The sequence below is a fragment of the Bubalus kerabau genome, chromosome 9 (genome assembly GCF_029407905.1).
Source record: "Bubalus kerabau isolate K-KA32 ecotype Philippines breed swamp buffalo chromosome 9, PCC_UOA_SB_1v2, whole genome shotgun sequence".
Classification (NCBI taxonomy): domain Eukaryota; kingdom Metazoa; phylum Chordata; class Mammalia; order Artiodactyla; family Bovidae; genus Bubalus; species Bubalus kerabau.
The window spans coordinates 56,297,849-56,321,742 of record NC_073632.1 but is presented as its reverse complement, the minus strand read 5'-3'; the positions used below and the strand labels follow the sequence as shown (position 1 = coordinate 56,321,742).

Sequence of the window (23,894 nt, the reverse complement as noted above, 5' to 3'; positions counted from 1 at the left end):
TAGCATTACTATCCACTAAACCTTCTGCATTCAATAAGTGTTCTTTAGATGCCCGTTATGTGCAAAGCCTTGACTTTAGAAGTTGAATAAGGCTCTCCTTGACCCACCTGGAGTTCCCATTTACTTGAGGGAAACAGACGCAAAAACAATTACCATACAGGGTGATGTGTGCTCTAATGAAGTTTGCTGAGTAAAACGTTGTGGGACAAAGAGTGGGGGAATTTCATAGGGTAAGTGGTATTTGAAAGGGTTAGTGGGTGGGAATTCCAAGCTATTTAAATAGTACAAGGCAACACTGAGATGGGAACAAGCATAGCATGTTTTGGAAACAGTGTGGTTCAAATTTTTAATGCCTGGGGATGGTATGGGACTGTGTATAGTACTGGGAAATTTAAAACAGTTCAGGGACAGTCTGTACAGATTCGAAGCTTTTCTCAATTGCCTCTGTGCTTTCTCTTTGATTCTTACTTTCCTTGGTTGACTCCCAGTTTTTTAGATTACTCCTCAAAAATGATTTTTCCATGATATAGTATTGTTGCGGGAGTTTGTAATTTCCTCGGTTCTGTCTCATTGCAACAAAAATTTGAAGCAACAGACGGACCAGCGTTACAGCCCCGTGTAATTTCCTCAGATGGATCAGTGTTACAACCTCATGTTACAGCTCAGTTTTATTTAGAAAGAAAAGGAAAATACATCCTTGAGGTGTGAGGGCGGACCAACCCAAAAGACATGAAGAGAAAGCCCCTGGCCCAATTTTGGCTCCTCTTTTTATATGTTTTTCCTCCTCCCCGTGGGCCTGCCCTAGTAAATTGGGCTAGCCAGGAGTGCTGTTTGTTTTACCCGAGGTCCTCCGGTCCTCTGACCTTCGTTTGTTCTATTTTTTGTGGGCTTTCCCCTTCTTTGGCTTTTAGTCACCACCATCTGGACTCATTTTTCCTATTCTAACTACCTAACAGGATCATGTTATATCTTTGCCCAGGTAACATTTTCTACATCATGTCCTCAACCATTATATTAGGTACATGCCACTTACTAGCATCTGTAATCTCTATCACTGGCTTCTCTTCTGACCGCAGATGTGAATGTTAATCTTCTGTTGTATGTCAAATTTATCACATACTAAATATGGTCAGTGGGTGGTGGTGGTATAGTCACTAAGTCGTGTCCAACTCGTGCGACCACATGGGCTGTAGTCCACCCATCTTCCTTGTTCATGGGATTTTCCAGGCAAGAATACTGACATGGGTTGGCATTTCCTTCTTCAGGAAATCTTCCCAACCCAGGGATCAAACTCATGCTTCCTGCATTGCAGGCAGGTTGTTTACCTGAGCCACCAGGGAAGCCCCATTGTCAATATCAATGTATACTTAATATTTAAAGTATTTGTGTTCTTTCTGTATCCTTTATCTCATTCACTGATTGTTGGCTTCCAGCTTCCTTTTGGTTTCCAAGACAAGGACCATGTTCATTTTCCTTCCTTCCTCTGGATAACTGATTAGATTTTTTTTATTTTTATTTTTTAACTTAACAATAATGTATTGATTTTGCCATATATCAAAATGAATCCGCCACAGGTATACATATGTTCATTTTAATCAGTCATGCTACTAAAATACTTGCTGTATCTGATTCCTTATTTTCTTCTTCACTTAGTTGTGTCATTATTTTCTAAACAATTTTCTAAGTATTTTAATCATTGTTTCACTACCTGAAGCCTCTTCTTCAATTTGTCTTTTATACTGGAGTAAATAATGTAAAACTGTATACAGTATAGTTTAAATCAATTAGCTTATTTTCTTTCTAAAGTTTTGCATATTACTCAATTATGTACAAAATAGAACCCAATTTTGACATTCCAGTCCAGAGGCTCTTTAATAGTTTTTCTGCCACCTGTCTTTTTGGTCTTGAAATCCCTTGCATGACTACCCTACTCTATATTTTATCAATTCACTGAATATTCTTTTTTATTCTCTTGAGGATTCACTCAATATTTAGTAGGTCCATCTCCTTGCCTCACTTGCTGATGAACTGAACTCCCATTTTCCCTTAAGGACCAGTGTTTTTAGGACCTCTTCTGTGTACCTTATTTCATAGCTCAAATTGGAACCACTTGATTTTTTGCATTTACTTAGCATGGTTTGGACCTCTGATAATACCGTTGTATTCTACTGTGTTTTAAAGTAGTTAGTTGATCTGTTTCTCTAATGATACTTCAATTTCTTAAGTGTATATTTCATATATTTTTGGTTATATTTGGGGTATTCTTGCCTGGAAAATCCCATGGACAGAGGAGCCCCTTAGGCTGCAGTCCCTGGGGTCGCTGCGAGTCGGACACGACTGAGAGGCTTCGCTTTCACTTTTCACTTTCATGCATTGGAAAAGGAAATGGCAACCCACTCCAGTGTTCTTGCCTGGAGAATCCCAGGGACGGGGTAGCCTGGTGGGCTGCCGTCTATGGGGTCGCACAGAGTCGGACACGACTGAAGCGACTCAGCAGCAGCAGCAGCAGCAGCAGGGGTATTATAATGATACCAAGTAGTTGTACTACTTGAACATTATAATGTGAATTCAAATGAAACATCCTATTCAAGTTTTAGTGTTCTTTGTGTTGACCATACATATTTCAATTATTTAGAGATTAAGAGTGAATGTGGTATATTTATTTGACTGTAAGCATTTCAAGGACGGGGATTTATTTATAGCTATATTTGCAATCAACTACTCCCAAGAATTTTGGACATGTAATACTGATCAAATATTTAATGTTTAATACCTACATCCTTAACTGCCTTATAATTTCAATAACAATGAGGAAGATACAGCTTCTTTGTAAACCATGCATATTTATGATTCTTTTGAATCTCTTTCCCTCTTTCCACCAAATAATCTATTTGATTTAGCTGACTCTACAGCAGGCTCTCAAAAAAGTAGACTTTTTTTTATTACCACACTAATTTCTTAATTTGAATGTGCTTCAGAATCTCCTTCATTAGACTAAGAAATCACTAGTCAGTAGTTTCAGTGTGTGTTTGTGCATGTGTGTGTGTACGTGCACACATGCACGCATACACATATATATATGAACATGTTCATATATGAACATGTTCATATATATATGAACAATGAGAGATGTGATTTATGATGTTCAGATGAAATTCTGAACTTCTGTTGCTCATTTTAAAACTTTAAAAATACCTATAATGCATGTTATTTTTGCTGAATAATCACCCATTCCATTTTTCTGTTATTTCATAGAAGACAAAGGGATTCATGTGAACAACAGAGTCTTGGTTTATGCCATCTTTGAAAACTTTTATTAAACTTTAAGCCTCTCATTCTCATTTAATAAAAAAAAAATTAGAAATGTGATTTTTCAGAAGTAAACTTGTCATTTAAAGTTCATCATTTTTCTTAAATTTGGTAATTCTCTTTTAATTTGAGTATAAAACTAATTTAATTGGGACTACCACTATATTTTGAAGTGGAAAAAGGTATTAAGTTATCTGGATGAAGTATGTATTGGTTACCAAATGTGTATGTGTCTTCACATTTGTCATCTTTTGAATAAGATGGGACTATGTGAATTGTCAAGCTACTAGATTGTGAGAGTAACCTTTGTTTCTTTGAGGACAGAGCATTTAAAAACTGTTGTGAGACTCCTGAGTTATTTTTTTCTCCTGCCACAGCGATCATAAGCTTCCTCTTAAGATTATAGAACCACAAAATGGACCCATCCAAACCTCTGAATCATTGCTTGGATTGATGTTGCCTTACAGAGCTTCTGGACCTGCAGCAGACTTAGAGTGAGCCCACAGATTTTGTTTTAAGCCACAGATTTCTTGAAATCTATTACTACAGCTCAACATGGCCTACCTTGATTAATACATGAAATGTGGGACTGATATGGTACTCTGCAGGAGTGTCCTGGACTGAGTGAGGGAATAGATATAGAGAAGAAAGCACAGTTTATAACAAAGGTTAGTGACTAAAGGACCACATTAGTTCAGTTCAGTTCAGTCACTCAGTCATGTCTGACTCTTTGTGACCCCATGAATTGCAGCACGCCAGGCCTCCCTGTCCATCACCAACTCCCAGAGTTTATCCAAACTCATGTGCATCAAGTTGGTGATGCCATCCAGCCATCTCATCCTCTGTCGTCCCCTTTTCCTCCTGCCCCCAATCCCTCCCAGCATCAGAGTCTTTTCCAATGAGTCAACTTTTCACATGAGGTGGCCAAAGTATTGGAGTTTCAGCTTTAGCATCATTCCTTCCAATGAACACCCAGGACTGATCTCCTTTAGGATGGACTGGTTGGATCTCCTTGCAGTCCAAGGGACTCTCAAGAGTCTTCTCCAACACCACAGTTCAAAAGCACCAATTCTTTGGCACTCAGCTTCCTTCACAGTCCAACTCTTACAGCCAAACACGACCACTGGAAAAACCACGGCCATGACTAGATGGACCTTTGTTGGCAAAGTAATGTCTCTGCTTTTGAATATGCTATCTAGGTTGGTCATAACTTTCCTTCCAAGGAGTAAGTGTCTTTTAATTTCATAGTTGCAATCACCATCTGCAGTGATTTTGGAGCCCCCAAAAATTAAGTCTGACACTGTTTCCACTGTTTCCCCATTTCCCATGAAGTGATGGGACCAGATGCCATGATCTTCGTTTTCTGAATGTTGAGCTTTAAGCCAACTTTTTCACTCTCCTCCCACCACATTAGTTACCAGGTACAAAACACCATGGTGTGGTGGTTTAATCGCTAAGTTGTGTCTGACTTGCACCCCCATGAACTTCAGTCTGCCAGACTCCTTTGTCCATGAGATTTCCTAGGCAAGAATACTGGAGTAGGTTGCCATTTCCTTCTCCAGAGGATCTTCCCAACCCAGGGATCGAACTGGAGTCTCCTGCATTGCAGGCAGATTCTTTATCAACTGAGCTACCAGAGAATGCTCTCAAAACACCACATGAGAAAGCAAGAGGGAGCGGGAGATTAGGAGTCAGGGAGATGAGGGATAGTCTAAGAAAAGGAGTTCATAGGAAAAATGGACAAAGCCTGTGCACAAAGCAAGAATTCTGGAAGGATTTTTCAACTTGATGTTGCTTCATAGCAAAGGAATAGGTCAGTTTTTTGGATACACTATTAGAAAAGTTGGTTACAGATTGTGACTTCAGAGTTAGTCCTCACAGCCCAATATTTAGATAGTTTGTGGGTAGCAGGACTCACCCTCATGGGGTGAGTGTCAAAAGACTGGGATATATTCCTTCAATATTCCACATTTATTTATTGGTCCATTGTAGATTTTACCTTAGTAATATTTCTTACTTATAATTTTATATTACATGCTAGTGAGTTGGATTTTGCTGTTTAATGAATTTATGGGTATATCAGTACTTACTCTTGTTTGTAGTAAGAATGTCTTTTAGGTTTTTAGGGTCACTAAAAAATTTCCATCTGACTATAATTATTCAGGTCACATGTTGTTATTTCTCATGCAGGAATAATGTTTTCATGATCTAAACAATATTAGTTCCATCTTTTAACTTGGTTTATCATTTGGAAGCACACTGTAGATAATTAGAGACTGGATATTACAAAAAATAATGGTAATTAAACAACCAGATAAATTCTTAAAACTGAAAACAGTGATTATTGACAAATGATTTAAGAGACTTTATTTAATTCTAACATAAATCATTCAGACATCTCTAATTTGGTAAGATAACTTGATACCCTTTGCAGCAGTAAAATTGTTTCTTTTCTCAAGCAATGAAAAAAGAAGTCTTAAAGGGAAAAAAATACCCCATGAAATTTCACTATTTTTAAAAATTCATTTCAATTCATGTTGTTGTTATTAGCAGCCTAAAGCTTATTATTTCTATTCATTTCTTATCATCAGTGTGTTAGGTATTTGAAGATAGGCTTTCTGTGATAAGAAAACAGAATGGCTATTTGGATGTTGTTCAGCAATGGTTTTTAAAAGAAAAAACTGTATTAAGGATGCATTATTTTATTCTTTATATAAAAATGGTAAGGATATTTGCAAAATATCTATTATGTAGTATTCTGAAGAATGAAGACTTGGAAAATAATAGTGTCTATTCTATAGGGAATAGGAAATAAATGTAGACTTTAGTTATATAAGCTTTTACTTATCATTCACTGAAGATTTCAGCTGTGAGCCAGGCACTGGACTAAGTGAGAAAAGAACAAAGATAGCAACCTGGAAACAGATTGTTCGTATACAGCTTCATTAAAGTGTGGGTATTCTTCTGCCAAAGAATGTAAGCATTCTAAAGACACTGTGGGTTGGGTAATTGAGATAACTAGGCCCAAGGTGAAGATCAAGGAAAGCTCATTTGAAAGATGCAACATCTCAGCTGGCTGTAAAGTATGAATAGTTTGTGTTGAGATTAAAAGGGTTCTGTCCAAAGGAAATCATGAGGAAAGAATGGCACTTCAGAGGAATTTTAAGTGGTTAGTATGACTGAACTTAGGATGCAAGCAAATTGATAGGAGGGAAGGATAAATATATACACAAGAGGCAGACAAAGATGTTGACTCATACTTTTTGCTAAATAATTAAGCCTTATTTTGAAAGTGACAGTAAGTCATTAAATGCTGTAAAATAGAGAAATGTCTCAGTCAAATCAATGTATTGGACAGCAGTAAGAAGAATATAAGCAAAATCAGTAAGTTTAGATAGACCAGTTGAGAAGGCAGTATTGTACAGATGAATAGGGTTCAGGATGGGGAACACATGTATACCTGTGGCGGATTCATTTTGATGTTTGGCAAAACTAATACAATTATGTAAAGTTTAAAAATAAAATAAAATTAAAAAAAAATAAAAAAAATAAAGAAAACATGGACTATCAGAGCACTGATGTAAGTGCAAAATAATGAATGTGTATAAGAATATACAGATGTAAAAATCTCTTGAACTTCGGGACTGAAAGTGATATCAGTAGGGATGAGGGAGAGGGAGGAATTAGACTTGGGTATTTGAGACAAGTCTTGATGTTTTACAAGATTTTGACTGATTTTTGATTGATTTCTTGATGTTTTACAAGAAATTTAGAAAAAAAATACTGCGTAAAGGTAAGAGTTTTTCAGTTTTGGGGTCATGTAGCTTTTAAAATCGGAGAAGGCAATGGCACCACACTCCAGTACTTTTGCCTGGAAAATCCCATGGACAGAGGAGCCTGGTGGGCTGCAGTCCATGGGGTCACTGCGAGTCGGACACGACTGAGCGACTTCACTTTCACTTTTCCCTTTCATGCATTAGAGAAGGAAATGGCAACCCACTCCAGTGTTCTTGCCTGGAGAATCCCAGGGATAGAGGAGCCTGGTAGGAGGCCGTCTATGGGGTTGCACAGAGTTGGACACGACTGAAGCTACTTAGCAGCAGCAGCTTTTAAAATGCTGTGTGACACTAAGTGGAGGTGTTCAGTTAGCAGGTGGATATCAGAATAGTTAGAGTTACTTGAGGTGGAGACAAAGATTTGAGAATCATCATGATAAAGGGATAGTCAATTAAATGGTTTAAATTATAATGCAGAAAGAGGGCAATAAATCTGTTCTTAAATGAGTCTGATTGGATTCAAATCCCCGATTCCTTAATTACACTGTGACCTCAGAAATTCAGTTAATCTTTTAATATCTAAGTTTCTTCATCAGTAAAATGTGTATGATATAGTAGTAAAAATGTGAAATTTTGACTTAATATTTATAATACACTAACAAAAGTAGTGTATTCCTGAGGAGAGTGCGCAGGGGAGGAGAGCTGGGGCTGTAACCCTGGGAACAAGTAGATGAACAGTGTGCCAAGAAGACTGATCAGGAAGGAAAGAGCAGTAATTGGAGAAAACAGAAGATCATTATGTTAGAATACAGTTTCAAGAATAAGAAAATAATCGTAAGTGCTAAAGGATGTGGGGAATTCAGTATTATAAGCTCATATATATCTTCCATATTTGACAACTAAAGGTCATGGGTGATATTTTTTGGAAGTAAAATAATTTTACTGGGGGGTGGGTAGAGAACAAACACCAGAGTAAGATATGTTGGTGTGTTGGTTAGAAGTAAAAGAATAAAGATGAGTGTTAACTATTGCCAATTCATTTCTTCAACATAAATTTGTTGTAAACAAAATGTGTAAAGCATTGTGTTGGGGTACAGTAATGAGGATGATCTATTCCTTAAGTCAATAAATTTTTAGGCTTGTAGGAATGACAGTAATTAAATAACTGCTTGCCTATTTAATTTCGATTATAATTTTTATTGCAGTTTAGTTCATTTACACTATTGTGTTAGTTTTTACAATTTTAACGTTATAAGAGAGTATTGCTTTGCACTGTTAAGAGTGGGTACCTAGGGACCTGATTTAGTCTTAGAGGTTAGGATGCCTTTCTTGAAGAAAACTTTCTTGGGCTAAGCATGAAAAGAAAGATAGGTATTAACTATATAAGAAAGCAAGGGGAAAGAATATCAGGCAGAAAGGAGAGTATGTGTGACTGCTCTAGGAGACAGAGTATGAGTCATTTGAGGAGCCAGGAGTAAGCCAGAGAGATTAAATGATGAGAGTGAGGAGGGAGTGGTGGAAATCAGGGGTGGGGTAAGTCAGATATGTAGAATATGATCAACACAGTGCCAGAATTCTGTCCTCCATCCCAAGCTTGAAGATGCATTGCTGAATGGTTTAAACAACAGAGTGACATGGTCACGTTGAGTTTCAAAATGATCACCCTGGTTGCATTTTGTAAAAAATATTGAAGGGAGAAAGAATAGATCTGAGGGGACCGATTAAGAGGCAATCAGTATTCTAGGTGCAAGATGATGGTAGATTATTATTTGGGTGGTGGTTGAAGAACTGGGGATAAATTGAAGGATTCAAGGTATATTTTAGGAGGCAAAATGGAAAGGTGATTTACTGGATAAGAGCAATTGGTAGAAAGGGGTACCAAAGATGATTACTAGATTCTCACTAGCGCTGGTTGAGGGTTGAAAGTAGGCAGACTTTTGGAAGAAGATGGTCAATTTAGTTTCTGACATTTAGAATTTGAGGTGTCTGTGTGTTATGCTAACAGTGTTAAGACAGTTTAATATGCTGGTTTGGTAACTCTACAGTTGCCAGACTACAAGTGTTGATTAGATTGTCTTTGTGTGCATGACAGATGGAGGCGCTAAGGCTAAGCCTTGAGAATCCATGGCGTTGGTTACTTTTGAGGAGTATGTTGCAGTTAGTAAAACTTTGTCATAGAAAATGGAGGCATAAGGTGAAATGTGATGTTATGGAAACCGTTGCAGGGGTGGGTTTCATGAAGGAATATACAGTCAACAATATCATAAGCTGCTGTACAGTCAAGAAAGATGAGAACTGAAAACTATCCATGAATTTAGCAGCTTGGTAATCATTAGGACCTTAGTGAAGACAATTTGGTCTTTGGTATTAGAAAATTTGAAATTCGAGTGGAATACATATGGGGATATTATTAGAAGAAGTCTGTTTATGAAAGAACAGAGAGATGTATTTCGCAGTAGCCCCTGGGTTGAGAAAATCCTCCAAAGAAGGGAATGGCTACGCTTTCCAATATTCTTGCCTGAACAGAGGAGCCTGGCAAGCTACAGTCCATGGGGTCACAGAGAGACTCAACTGACTGACTAAATACACACATAAGGAAAAATGGTGAAGAACATAATTTTTTAAAGATAATATTATTTGTGCATATATTTTTTCCTTGTATTAATTATCTTAACTGTTTTTGAACTAAGTTACACTAGCAGGGGTTCACCTTACCTTGAATTTAGTAGATATCACCCCCACTAGCCTGGAAGAAGTGCAGAAAGTCATAGCATAGCTTTGTACCTGTTTTATTCTAATCTTCCAGCTCAGTGTGGAAAGCGGGGCAGTCTGTTCTATTGTCTTATGTTCCTTACAAAACAGGTTTCAGAACTATCCACAAACTAAAATGATTTAGATCTGATATAATTTCCTAAAATAACATTTGAGGAAGCTATGATTCTGATTTTTATTTTGTGTTTAGTGCTTTATTCTCCAGGGTAGTATCTCTGGCATAATGGAAAGAACATCAAACAGTTCAAGTACTTAGCAGTTGTTTGGTTTGGGCAAGCTTCCTCTCTCAGCCCATTTTTTCATCTGTTAAATGGGAACTGTCATATCTGTCTTTTGGATTTTTTGTTTATCAAATGAAATAGATAAAATGTTGAGTGCCGTACACTTAATAAATGATATTTTCCATCTTGTTTTGAAGATGATGCTTTCTGTATCATACTGATAATTACCTTTCTGTTTATTTGAATCCAAATGTAATTTTCTGGTCTCTGTGCTTATTTTTTTATTCCGTGTAATCATCATTTTAAAATAAAACTAGTAGAGATAAGAAAGGGGCAGTCAAGCTTTCTGGACTACCACAGTTGTGGCTGCATCCTCTCTCCTAGCAAATTCACCAAGAATATCTTTAAGGGCAGCTACTCCTACCAGGTCTCAAGGCCAAAAATATTTTTAAGGGCAGCTGATCCTACTAGGTCTTTAAATCTTGCGTTGATTTTTATCCTTGGTCCTTGCCCCTCCCTCCCCAAATAATGCCATATCCGTAGTTTCCATCTGCTTATATGCAACTGTTAAACACTACAGATAGAATAATAGAATCTTAGGTACGAAGGATAGTGCAGTGCACTAGTAGGCAGGACATCTATCATTAACTGTATTCTTTGGTACCATTAAGTAGCTTAAAATATCAGTAATAAATTATTATTGACTTTAAAAAGCTTCAAACACATGTTCTGAGAGAAGAAAAATAATTTGTTTTTGACTGACAAGATAATTTTATTTATAATGAAGGGAAGAACATATTTCCAATAAACGTCTTGATAATTTAGCTTTGTTGAAACCTGCACTGTCCTATACTGTGATGTGTAGGGCGCTGGTTTTAACAATTAAACCTCAGTTGAATGTTTTCCAAGGTTGTACTTAAATACTTAACATTATCAGAAGAATTAGTGTTTTTTGAAAATGTTTTTCTCACACAATTTCCCCTCCATGCAACTTTTGCATTTTAAAAGTTAAGAAAGCCTGAAGATCGAAATTTATAAAGTTCAAAGAGGTTTCCTAAATTATAAATGAACAAATCTAAAGGTATTAAATAAGGTTTTTAAAAAATCTTAAAATTAGAATTTAAAATGTATTGCATACTATCGTATATAAATTGTAAAGTTTAGAATGCCTTTTTACTTACATTGTCTAAGCACCTCTCTTTCCCATCAATCCTATGCAGCTGACTTGGAGAGTTATTATTCTTGACTGTATGATTTTAGCAAATTTTAGCCTTTAGAACATTTCCTTTTATCACAAGCCAAAAAGCTTAAGCTTTAACAAGGAAAACGTAAAATTAACAATATAAAAATTGCAGTGCAGGAGATGTAATATTCAATATTTCTATTTTAATCTACTATTTATGAATATTACCATAAAAATTTCATTATTTGCTCAACATAGATATCCTGGATCCCTTCCAGCCTGAATACAAAATAAGACACATTTATTTTATATATCTAAATGATTAAAACCGAGCCCCTCATTGGGCTAATTGCTAGAAATTGTATCCCCTTGAGTCATTCTGAGCTCCTTTTGAGAAGTTTCTAGTGCTGTCCCGCATGAAGCCTTGGTGTAGGTATTTCAGTGTCTTTCTTACCTATTACAACATTGCTCCTCCACTCGCAGTGACCCCCATGGAACGCTTTCTGTTTTGCACAGCTCTCCGTCACGGTGACCTCTGATGGATGCTCAGCCACAGGGTAGAATGGCTCTGGCTCCTTCTTGGCCACTTTGACAAGTTTGCATGAGTCTTTCCCACTGCTTCACAACAAAACTAAACTGAAATCACAGACTTTGGTAAGGTTGGGGCATAACCTCTAGGATAATATGAGGTGGAATACTTAAATGTAACATCAGTTGGAACTGGTGTGGGGTTTTTTTAAGAGCCAAAAGCCCCAAGTTGACTTCAGATTCCCTAACTGTGCCTCTTTTGTCTAGCTTCTATAGTAACTGGCCTCCCCACTGGCAGGAGTCAGTTTTTTCCTCAATCTAAATGTTTTTCAGACATCTGCTTGCCTTGGAGATTTGACCAAACTGTTGCCACATTTATTACTAGCTACTGGAAAGAGATAAGGCAGCACCTTTGATCTGTCTAATCCCCATGACCTTGATCCCCTGGATTACCTTCTTCCTCTGATAGGTTACTTTCAGGAAGATTTCTCAGCCCACACCTCCATAGTTCTAACATGATAAATCCTGGTCCAAAATATTTCCTAAACTCTTGATTGTTCAACCTTAAGTGACACATACCTGGAACAATAGCCTTCTGATCCATGTTGTACTTTACCCAACATTGTTTTTTTTGTTTTTTTTTTTTTAATTAATTTTTTTTTTAATTTTATTTTATTTTTAAACTTTACATAACTGTATTAGTTTTGCCAAACATCAAAATGAATCCACCACAGGTATACATGTGTTCCCCATCCTGAACCCTCCTCCCTCCTCCCTCCCCATTCCATCCCTCTGGGTCATCCCAGTGCACCAGCAATTCCATTTACTCTGTAGAGGAAGGGAAGTATTGGGACTGTCCTTTCCCTCCTGCAGTTTTGTCATCCCCATTCTCAGTATCCTCCTGATTTCTGTTCTCTCAATAATATATTATTTAATGTAGGAAGCTACCTAAATCTAGGACTTTAAGATTTAGGGGGACTGTAGCTAACAGAGTTTATAGAGTCTGGATTATTCTGAAGGAGACACCAGTTACATTACTAAACAGAACACTTTTCATCTCCATCTGGAGTATCTGCACTTGATTTGCCTACAGTGTTCAGGCCTCCCTGAAAGGATGTATATGAATATCTGAATAAAAAGTAGGGTCTCCTGGCATGGTCCTTCTGACTACAAAAGATTAGTTGGTTCCCAATATAATTCTGTCAATCTCCATCCTAGAAGGCAGAAAGTACTGGTAATTCTTGCACAAATGTTCCAGTTTTTGTGAAGAAAGTCTTGGGTTCAGACTTTGCTAGTCAGTGTAATATGTTTCTGATATAATTCTCTAATGTTTCTACTTTGAAGAATTTCTACATGTATATTTTTTCTGAAAAAATATGCTTTTCGTGTATCGGTCCTTTGGAATATTTAATTCATCTGTCAAATATGACAATGGTGACGTACATTCAGTCTTGCACCTCCTTCTATAATAAGCAAATCATTTAATAAAGATGATTACATTGAAGGCATAAAATGTCATGAAAGGAACTCTTGAAAGGACTTTTATGCCAGTATTAAAACATCTATCTTTTACTTTCTTTAAGGCATCAGATTTAATCAGTTCCTAACTGTGTCAGAAATCAAAACACAAATGTCCTGTCACATGAAAACACGCCAATTTTTGTAACTGTATGTAATACAAATCATAATCATTCAGTGTATATTTTGAAGTCTTAAATTTCATCTGATGGCAGAATGATTACTAAATTAAACTTTAAATATATTAAAGTAAATATCTTCTGAGGGCATAATATTACATGCTATTTGGAACTGCAGCAAATGCTACAAACACCTTTCCTATATTCCTTTGCATTCACATTAAAACATCCACCTCTATGTTCCTTCCCCCTTAACAGGTATACCATTTGCCTACACATTTGAATGATTTTTTTTCTCCTAAACATTTAAAAAGTAAATCATACGTTCCTTAGGACTTTTTTAGTGCCACATAATTTTTATTTGAAGAAATTAGAAGGTAATATATTAACATGCTGCTGCTGCTGCTGCTAAGTTGCTTCAGTCGTGTCCAACTCTGTGTGACCCCATAGACCGCAGCCCACCAGGCTCCCCCATCCCTGGGATTCTCCAGGCAAGAACACTGGAGTGGGTTGCCATTTCCTTCTCCAATGCATGAAAGTGAAAAGTGAAAGCGACGTTGCTCAGTCATGTCCAACTCCTAGCAACCCCATGGACTGCAGCCTACAAGGCTCCTCCGCCCACGGGATTTTCCAGGCAAGAGTAATGGAGTGGGGTGCCATTCCCTTCTCTTTCAATTATCTGTGACATAATCAAAATCATCTGATTATTTTTATCCCCTGCTCTTATTTGCCACTTCAAAATCAGTCTTTTATTTACCAATAAGAATAAATAGCACAAGAATTTTTTTTCTTCAAATCTGTGAATTTGTATGTATATATATATGTGTGTGTGTGTGTGTGTATCTATCTATCTATCTGTATTACATAAAAAATTCCCTTGGGAGACTCTTTTTGCTTGGGTGCTAAAAAAAATCATCTATGTCTATGATTTTTGGTAAATTGTCAACTTGAAGGGCAGAAATTGTTTACCTGGGAACATATATTTCCTTGTACTTTCTGAGTGAGCATATTGCACTATGCTCTGTATTAGGGACCCTAGATATTACTGATGGTGATAGTGATGACTCACTTTACAAAGTCTTCATACCTAGATTCTTGTTCATTCACATTCTTACTTGACATTTCTACCTTCTCTCTTAGCATATTTTAATAACCTTACAAATTATTTTTTACCTCAAAAACATTATTTTCAATCCATCCTATAAAATAAATGCCAGATTAATATTCATAAACACAACCTTTCACTATCTTTCTCAGAAGACTTCAGGGACTCTATTTTGTTCTCCATTTCTATCAAATCTCAACAGTGGCATTGTTTTTTTATTGCTTAATTATTTTATGTTTTCCCCTTATAACATATATTTTCTTCATCAATCTCACATTTGGGCTAGTGAAATATCCTTCTGTTTTCATGATCTTACTCTCCAGAATCATCTCAAGTCCAATTATAATGCTGCCATCTTTAGAGAGTTCCTGAATTTTCTAAGTAGGACTCAGACCTGCTTAGACTTCCTACACTTAAACTATTTACACTTCAAATGATCTTCCTCCCATCATTTCTGTTGCATTTATCACAATTTAGAAACAAAGCTGGTGTTTGAGATAGCTACCTACTTGGAAAAAAAAATTTCTTCAATAGAGTTACAATTCTACCTGCTCGAAAGGTACCCAGAGATATTTTGTGGAAGAACATGATACATTCTTTTCATAATATCTACTTATTGAACATCACCATTCTTTCCTTCAACTCAATATTTAACTGTGAAGCATAATTAAAAAAAAAACTTTATCTTTTACAGGTAAAAACTCTTATGCTTCTCTTGCAATTGTAAAGGAATCTGGGAAAATTTTACAGAATATACATCCTCTATGTTAATAAACCAAAAAAGAAGTACTTTTGTTTCTATCGTTTTTTGTCATATTAATAAAACTACACATATATGCTAATTTTTTATTTTCAGACTATTTTATGTTATTTTTCTTTTGATTTTTTAGCTCTCAGTACTGTATTGTGAGGCATGTTTCTACTCATCCTATATTCAGTTTGGCAGAAAAGACTAATGCTAAAGTTATCTACATGTAGAAGTAGGGTTTCTTTGAGGAAAACCTTTCTCATGAGTAGGAGAAAGTAGAAGCAGTATACTCTAAAATGAGTGTGGCTAGTCTCCCTTTTCTATATTGGAGGGAAAAGTAGCTCATTAGATTGTAAATTAAGAAATAAATAAATTTACTAAATGGTATTAAGTGTCTTTGAGTTACTATGAATCCCAGAGGTACCTAACTTGCAGTCTCTGTTTCTTAAACATATGTTGCATAGTGATACTTCTATGCTATTTATAGCTACTATGTTCAATGAAAAGCTTTAAAAAAGTATATTTGCTAAAATATACTTTTGTGGTACACAGCCCACTATTATTTGTACTTGTTAGTTTCTGTTTTACTTACATGTAAGGCTAGGTTTAAACCAAATGTGAAAAGTTTTGCTTGTTATTGGCCAACTTCTCCTGTCCTTTTTTATGTCATTAGGTCATCTGGCCTATGTTCCACTCCTACATAGATACTGCTTTTCACTATTTACTAAAAAGTACTGATTGTAGCAATAAATCCTAGTTTGAGCTCAGACTGCTTTTATGACAGTTCCTTCTTCTGTTTATGTACTTTACTAGACTATCCTCTACGACAAAGGCTCCACCTGTTACCTTTATTACACAGAAGTCTTAGTGTTGCAGATGTTTTAAAGGAGATGCTTAATAAAGGTAATTTGAAGGTATAAATGATGCTCCTAAGAATTTTAATCTTTTGGAACTTTTAGAGTGCAATACAAATGCCAACCATAAAATTTCTTTTTATAACCTTGTGATCATTTCTATCACTCTTAGAATAGGTTAAAATTTTCCTTCAGGGCATTTTTGTTTAGGAGATTGCTTTCAATTATTTAGAATTACTTTTAAAGATTTGTTTATTACTCTGATAACGAGCCCATGAATTCACATATGAAAGTCTATAGAAAACACTGTAGCACAAAACTACATTATTCTATAGCAATGAAATTCCTCACACATCAACTATGCTCTTTCTCAAAATGAAAATCAATTTTCCTGGAATTCTGTCTTTCAACAGACTCTTACAGAGCTGGAATAGGAGGTAATTACAAAGACAAGGGCCCTTCATGGAAAAGGCCTTGCTTTGAGAGCCGTGATATTCACAACTGTTACTAGCTATGAGTATGTACCAGTGAAGGAAAAGCTTCTCTGATGTGAAAGGAACATACATTCTGCATAATATCCATAGTTTTTTTGTTTCTGAGCCTTTTGTAATAGATCTAGGCTCACATCAAATTTAGCTTCTCAAATAGTTTTAATTTTTCCTTAAAAAATATACATTTTGGCATTGATGGAAATTATTTAAAAAGATATTTAAATCATAAAGTAAGAGAAAAATAATGCTGAATAAAATGCTTAACACTTCATAATAAGATGATTTTTAAGAAGCTGCACTCTTAGTGTTATAAATAAAGCTTTCCAAATAGTTAAGTAGATATTTAACTTTATGATTCAAATGGAATTGCATTCCAGTCAAAATTTATTTTATGGATGCTACCTTGAAATATATATGGCAAGTAATAGCCTTAGTAAATTCATAAAATACAAATGGTATAGATCTGATTAGCTTAACATTATTGCTGAATGCTTTTAAATGTATTTAGTGTGTTTATTTTCTGCTTGCAATGCAGGAGATAGAGGAGATGCAGGTTCTATCCCTGGGTTGGGAAGATCCCCTGGAGGAGGAAATGGCAACCCACTCCAGTATTCTAGCTTGAAAAATCCCATGGACAGAGGAGCCTGGCGGGCTATAGTCCAAAGTGTTGCAAAGAATCAGACACAACTGAGCAGCTAAACACATACACACAGAGTGTGTTTATAGATGATATAGTGATACATGTCTGCAATGATATAATCTTTATATGTACTGTCTTACTCTATCCCATACTGTTACCCAAGTAATAGGTGGAATATTCCAGTGAATTCTTCATATTCTTGTATGTGCTGACATTTCTGTCCAAAGAATCATCAAATATTTTTGTATTTAAACAAAAAACACTGCTTATCTTTAAAAAGTGTTAGAGTAAATCTTCAACTATATCCATTCAGAAGGAATAATTCTAGAAAGACGAGTAAATTGTTAGATAACTAAGATTAACCCCATAAGCCTGGGTATACTTATTTTAAATATCCTTGTTGGAAATCTTTTTGAATTACTTTTTTTCTTGCCTTCTTAAATAAATAGTATACTGAGCTTGAGGCAAACATTTCTTATTGATTCAGAATAATCTTCATGAACTTTATTGTGAAGCAATAAAACTTCAGTTACAGGTAGTGATACAGATGGAGTGGGAAATGTAGCCAAATGGATTCAATGCCTGAGACTTGCAGAAACAGCTTAATTATGTTCTTCCTCAGTCATTGAATATAGTGTAGTGATTCAGAACAGAGTCCTTTGAAACACATAGATTTGAGTTTGAATCTGAGACTTTCACTTCCACAATCTGTTGTGGTTTAAGAAAGCTTATTTCACCTCTGCAAAATTTGTTTTCTGAATGGTAATCTTAGAGTAATAATATTAACCTCATAAAGTAGGCATAAGGAATAAATGAGATGATCTGTATAAATCACTTAAACTCACTTACTGGTATGTAATAAATACTAGACAAACTATGATGTTCTGTAAATAGCAATGTGAGAATTAGGGAAGGACAAGTCAGAATAAATGAAGATGGAAAGTTACACTTGGATGCTTGAAAGTCTGCTATTGTCTTTTTCTTATTTTCTGCCGCCACTTACTGTCTTACTTTAAAAGTCTTTTATCCGTTTTGAGTTGATTCTTCCTTGTGGGATAAAATAGGGGTCCAATTTCATTCTTTTGCATGTGTATCCAGTTTTCTCAGCACCATTTTTTGAGAGGCTATCCTTTTCCCTTTGTATGTTATTGACTCCTTTATTATAAATTAATTGACTAAATATGTGTAGATTCATTATTGGGATCTCTATTCTATTGCATTAATCTATATATCGGTTTTTATGCTGATATCATACTGTTTTGATTAGTAAAGCTTTGTATTATAGTTAGAAATCAAGAGGCTGAAATGCCTCTAGCTTTGTTCTTTCCTATAATTGCTTTGGCTAGTCAAGGTCTTTTATGGTTCCATATAAATTTTAGGACTGTTTTTTCTATTTCCATGAAAAATGCCTTTGGAATTTTAATGGGGATGCATTGAGTTTGTCCAATGCTTTGAAATGTCAACCTTTCAACAGTAATAATTCTTCCAATTCATAAGCATAGAATATCTTTCCATTTTATTTGTCTTCAGATTTTTTTTTTGAATGTCTTATACTTTTCAGTGTAAAGATCTTTCACCTCTTGGATTAATTTCTAAGTATTTTATTCTTTTTGATGCAATTATAAACAGGAATGTTTTCTTAATTTCCCCTCCTCATAGTTTGTTCTTAGTATATACAAGTGCAACTGATGTTTGTATATTAATCTTGTATCCTGAAGCTTTCCCGTGTTTGTTTATTAGTCCTAAAAGTTTTTTTTGGTGGCATCTTTAAGATTTTCTGCATATAATATCACGGCATCTGCAAACAGTAAGTTTTACTTCTTCCTTTCCAGTTTGGTTTCCTTTCCTTTTATTTTATTTATTTATTTATTTGTCTGATTACTATAACTAGGATTTCTAATACTATATTTAATAAAAATGGCAAGACTATCCTGTCTTATTCCTGATCTCAGAGGAAATGCTTTCAGCTTTTCACTGTTGAGTCTAATGTTAGCTGTGGGCTTGCATATATACCCTTTATCATTTGACATACATTCCCTCTATACCAAGTTTGTTAAGAGTTTTTATCATGAAAAATGTTGAATTTTGTCAAGTGTTTTTTCTGTATCTATTGAGATAATTATATTATTTTTATCTTTCATTTTGTTAATGTGGTGTGTCACAGTGGTTTGTATATTTTGAGCTGTCCTTGCATCCCTGGAATAAATCCCACTTGATCATTTTGTATGATTCTTTTAATGTACAGTTGTACTAGTTTGCTTATATTCTGCTGAGGATTTTTGCATCTGTTTTCATCAGGAATAATGACTTGTAATTTTCTCTTTGAGTTGACTCGTTGGAAAAGACTCTGATGCTGGGAGGGATTGGGGGCAGGGGCAGAAGGGGACGACAGAGGATGAGATGGCTGGATGGCATCACCGACTCGATGGACAAGAGTTTGGGTGAACGCCGGGAATTGGTGATGGACAGGGAGGCCTGGCGTGCTGCAATTCATGGGGTCGCAAAGAGTCGGACACGACTGACCGACTGAACTGAACTGAACTGAATTTTTTCTTATCTGGTTTTGGCACGAGGGTATTGCGGGCCTTGTAAAATTAGTTCAGGAATTTCGTACCTCTTATATTTTTTGGAAGACCCTGAAGACTGGCATTCATTCTTCTTTAAATGTTGGGTAGAGTTCACCAGGAAAGCCATCTATTTCTGGACTTTTCTTCATTGGGAGGTTTTGATTACTGATTAAATCTTACTAACAACTAGTATGTTCAGGTGTTATATTTCCTTGCGATTCAGGCTTAATAAATTGTATATTTCTAAGAATTTATCAGTTTCCCTAGGTTGTCCAATTTGTTGGCATATAATTGTTTATATTGGATTTCCCTGGTGGTTCAGCTGGTAAAGAATTTGCCTGCAATGCAGGAGACCTGGGTTTGATCCCTGGGTTGGGAAGATCCCCTGGAGAAGGGAAAGGCTACCCACTCCAATATTCTTGCCTGGAGAATTCCATGATTATTTATATTAGCCTCTTACAATCCTTTGTATTTATGTGGTATCAATTGTAATGTCTCCTTATTAATTTTTTTAAAATTTGAGTCCTCTTTTTTTTTTTCCCTTGGATAGTATAGCAAATGGTTTGTTCAGTGATTTTATTTTTCTTGTTTTTAGCTCTGGAAATATATGTTTCTTCCACTGCTGCATACCAGCAGTCTCTCCTCTACCATAAAGAGTTAGAAACCATTCTGATATCCATAGTTTTGTTGTAGCCAATATTTTACTTTAAATGTTCATAATATAATGTGGCATAAACATTTTAAACATTAAATTGAACTGAAGCTGAATTCATTTTATGATTAAATAGTAGAATAGGAGATGCCATATGAGGAGGCCAAGGTTAGTTGTTTTATTTTTTGCTTAGTAATTAAAATCTCTTATAGATATGTGTTCCCTTTACAGTCACTCAAGCATAAATGAAGGTCAAGATTCTATTCAAAGCAATTCAAAATTTATTGCAAGATGTTGTTTCTCACAAAAAATCGGTATTATTTTCTACTGTAGCAACTGTGTTGTTTTACTTGGCCTCAGTTTCTTTTAGAATCATTTAAGTTAGATGATTAATGTGTGGTGGTGGTACTGCTCTGGTAATGGTGGTGGGAGTCTTGTCTACTAAAGGATTATGGCATGAAGAGAGTAGGAAGACCTCAAAATTTATTCTAATCCTCTTCTGTAGAATATGTGTATGTTTTAAACTTGATGGGGCCAAAGACAGTTCAAGGAAACAAAGCTATTGAAGGAAGCAACAATTCTGAAGATGTATATTCTTCTTTGATAATTGTGGTGAGAATCAGCTCTAGTACTCACTCTGTTCCGTGATCCATTTCTTTTCCTTTTAGAGTATTTATCATTTTTCACTCACACATGAGTAAATTGCAGACTTAGTTTTATTTATTTCTAATCTCTAGAGCTTAGCACTGTTCCTGGCACAGTATGCCATAATGTGTGATAACCTTGTAGTGGAGGTATTTTTGCCAAACCTGACTTCTATATTTTATATATTTATCTTTTTTCAGGGTGTTCATTTATTACAGATCACTCTAAACTTTGTGGGACAGGACAAAAATTCAAATAACATTTCAATACAAATAAACAGCATTTAACAAATTTAAATTGAGAATTAGGAAACAACAAAAGCTAAGAAATGTCCTGCTTCCTGGTAGAGTTTAAAAGGTGGCTCTAGAAGAATGTCCTTTAAGTTATATAAGTATTTTGCCAATAAAGCTAAACTCTTACTGGACTCTGTAGTTAGTTTCTTCCTCTAAAGAAAGTCATGTAACTTACAGGCAGTTCCCATCATGCTGTGTTTGTTTCTCTGTAATACACTGGAATTTTTAGTTTGTACTGTGAAAGTTAGGTTTTGATTATTCCTGTTATTAAGATTATGTATAAAACTATATTATAGAACATAAATTGAAAGGGAATATTATTTTTGAGGAAGAATAATAGATGTTATGGAAACCATTTATTAAAAAAATAAAGGGGTAATAAAAAGTAACTGCAGATTTAATAACAGCAAAGATGTGTTTTAAATCCAATCGGGGCAACTGTGGTATGAATAAGCTGTTAAAATATATGTATATTTCTGATAAGTTCTAATGTAAGAGTGTTACCTCTTTATTTTGTTAAGAAGGAAAAGAAAACATGTAAGTAAAGAGTTCCATGCTAAATTTTTGGACAGAAACATTACATGGTGGCAGAAGAATGAAGAATTGGAAAGTAGGCAATGTGTACTTGAAGAGTTTCACTGTCATTATTAAATCTTAATCACCATATTCTAGGACTGCCTAGTTCCATGGCAGTACAGGGCTTAGTTCTATAAAAACAATACAAAGCACACTGCTAGCGTCGTGCTATAAAACCTGGTTTACTGTATGTTTTAGTGGAGAACAATGTGAATCTAGAATGCCAACTTTAAATTAAAAAATTATAATCTAAGATGTAATTGTATATCAGATAATCATATTAAATACTATCATTTTTTGAAACAGCTACTAAATTAGCTAACATAAGGATTTCAGATATGCCATTTAGGATATGTTTATCTTTAACAAACAGTTCCTATATTAATTTATTGAAAATGCTGTTCTTTATTATATGCTGGGGGAAATAAGATTGAAATGAATACCTCGTTATACAAAGAGTTGACTTTTCAAAGACAAATATGTTGCACCTGTCATTAGTTAATATTATCACATAATTTATTCATGTTTTAGATAATTTTATTATTTCTTATATGCAATATATGTTATAATATTTTTATTATTTTCAAAGATGAGAGAGCAAAAAGAAATTATCCCTAAGCCTCAACCAGTTAAATTCTCTCATTATAGATGGTGACAACACAATATTATACTAGGTAATCTTAGGTTAATTCAGTATATATGTGTGTAATACTTTTCTAAGTTTTTTGTTAGCAGACCAGGCTTTTAATTAAATACAGCTGAAAAAATTAGAAAATATCTAAAAAAAGTTTCAGTTAAATAAAAGAAAATAAATGTGTACAATAGTATAAAATGTAAATGATCATACTATAAGCCCATAAGCTGTATATTATTTCCATTCAGGAATTTTGGTGCATTTGGGAAGTAACCATTCCATATTAGTAAATAGGTCTTTATTTTGTTGGTAATTTGAGAAGAAACATACCAGTATGTGACTTTTTTTTTCTTCCTTTTGGTTGGTTTGCTTTTAGTCAAATCATGATTTCATGTAGAAAATATAAACAGTATCCTGTTCTTTAATTCCATTAATTGAACATATTTCTGAGGCTTTCTCAAAGACACAGTAATTTTGTTTCTGTTTTTATTAAAACCATTAAGCTCTGGCTTTATAATCGTCACATAGTAAAGCAAGCGATTGATTATGGGCTTTGCAGCTGGCCACATTTTGCATTATATTGTCTTAAATTAACATCTGTAGCCTAGTCTGTGTGTCCTTTCATTATCATTTTCATTTCATGGCATCACTTGGCATTAAAGGCTCCTTTTCTGTGTAACCTATGTCAGAATTTCTATGTTTCCACCTCCTCTGCTTTCAATCTAGAGATTTGTCTGGAAAGGCTAACTAATAAACAGTTGTCATTCTGCTAAACAACCAGAGTATTTGAATCTAAAATTTGTGCTTTAGTAGGGCAAATTACAGTATAATAAACATGGGTGGTTTGTTGAGCATGTCAAATATCCACACATGCTCTCCAAGGTGCTCATTTACCACTGATAAGGAATAAAAAAACATCTCGCTTTGTACTGGTGATGCCAGTAGGTATTGACAGGGTTTACAAGGGAATCACTAATTCTAGGGAGTACTTCAAACCATGCTTCTTGCTCTAAATTTTGTGAACCTGAAGGAACTTGTAATCTGTAGGAAATCTTCAGTTATTGCTGTAATCATGGTAGCATTTGTAATATTTATGCAGTGATAATTGTTAAGACATCTAAACCTGATATTCTGCTAGGATCAGTATGAATTATAATTAATCACCATTTTTGCCTTCTTTTTTGCCCAGAGGAATTATTTATCTTGGGTAAGTATGCTTCACCCTGGTGTTTGTGTGTAGGAAATTGACATGTTTATCAAGAT

The 23,894-nt window shown here is 35.1% G+C and overlaps 1 protein-coding gene across 13 annotated transcripts in view; it reads left to right on the top strand.

Moving 5' to 3' along the window:
* GRIK2 (glutamate ionotropic receptor kainate type subunit 2) overlaps positions 1–23,894 on the top strand; it is a 753,908-nt gene that overhangs the window by 192,982 nt on the left and 537,032 nt on the right. The window contains exon 1 of one of the 13 annotated variants that reach the window (XM_055535383.1): positions 95–230. The exons of the other annotated variants lie outside the window; for them this stretch is intronic. The gene's annotated coding sequence lies outside the window, so the exon portion shown is untranslated. Of the gene's footprint in view, positions 1–94; positions 231–23,894 lie in introns of those variants that run through there. 13 annotated transcript variants of the gene reach the window in all.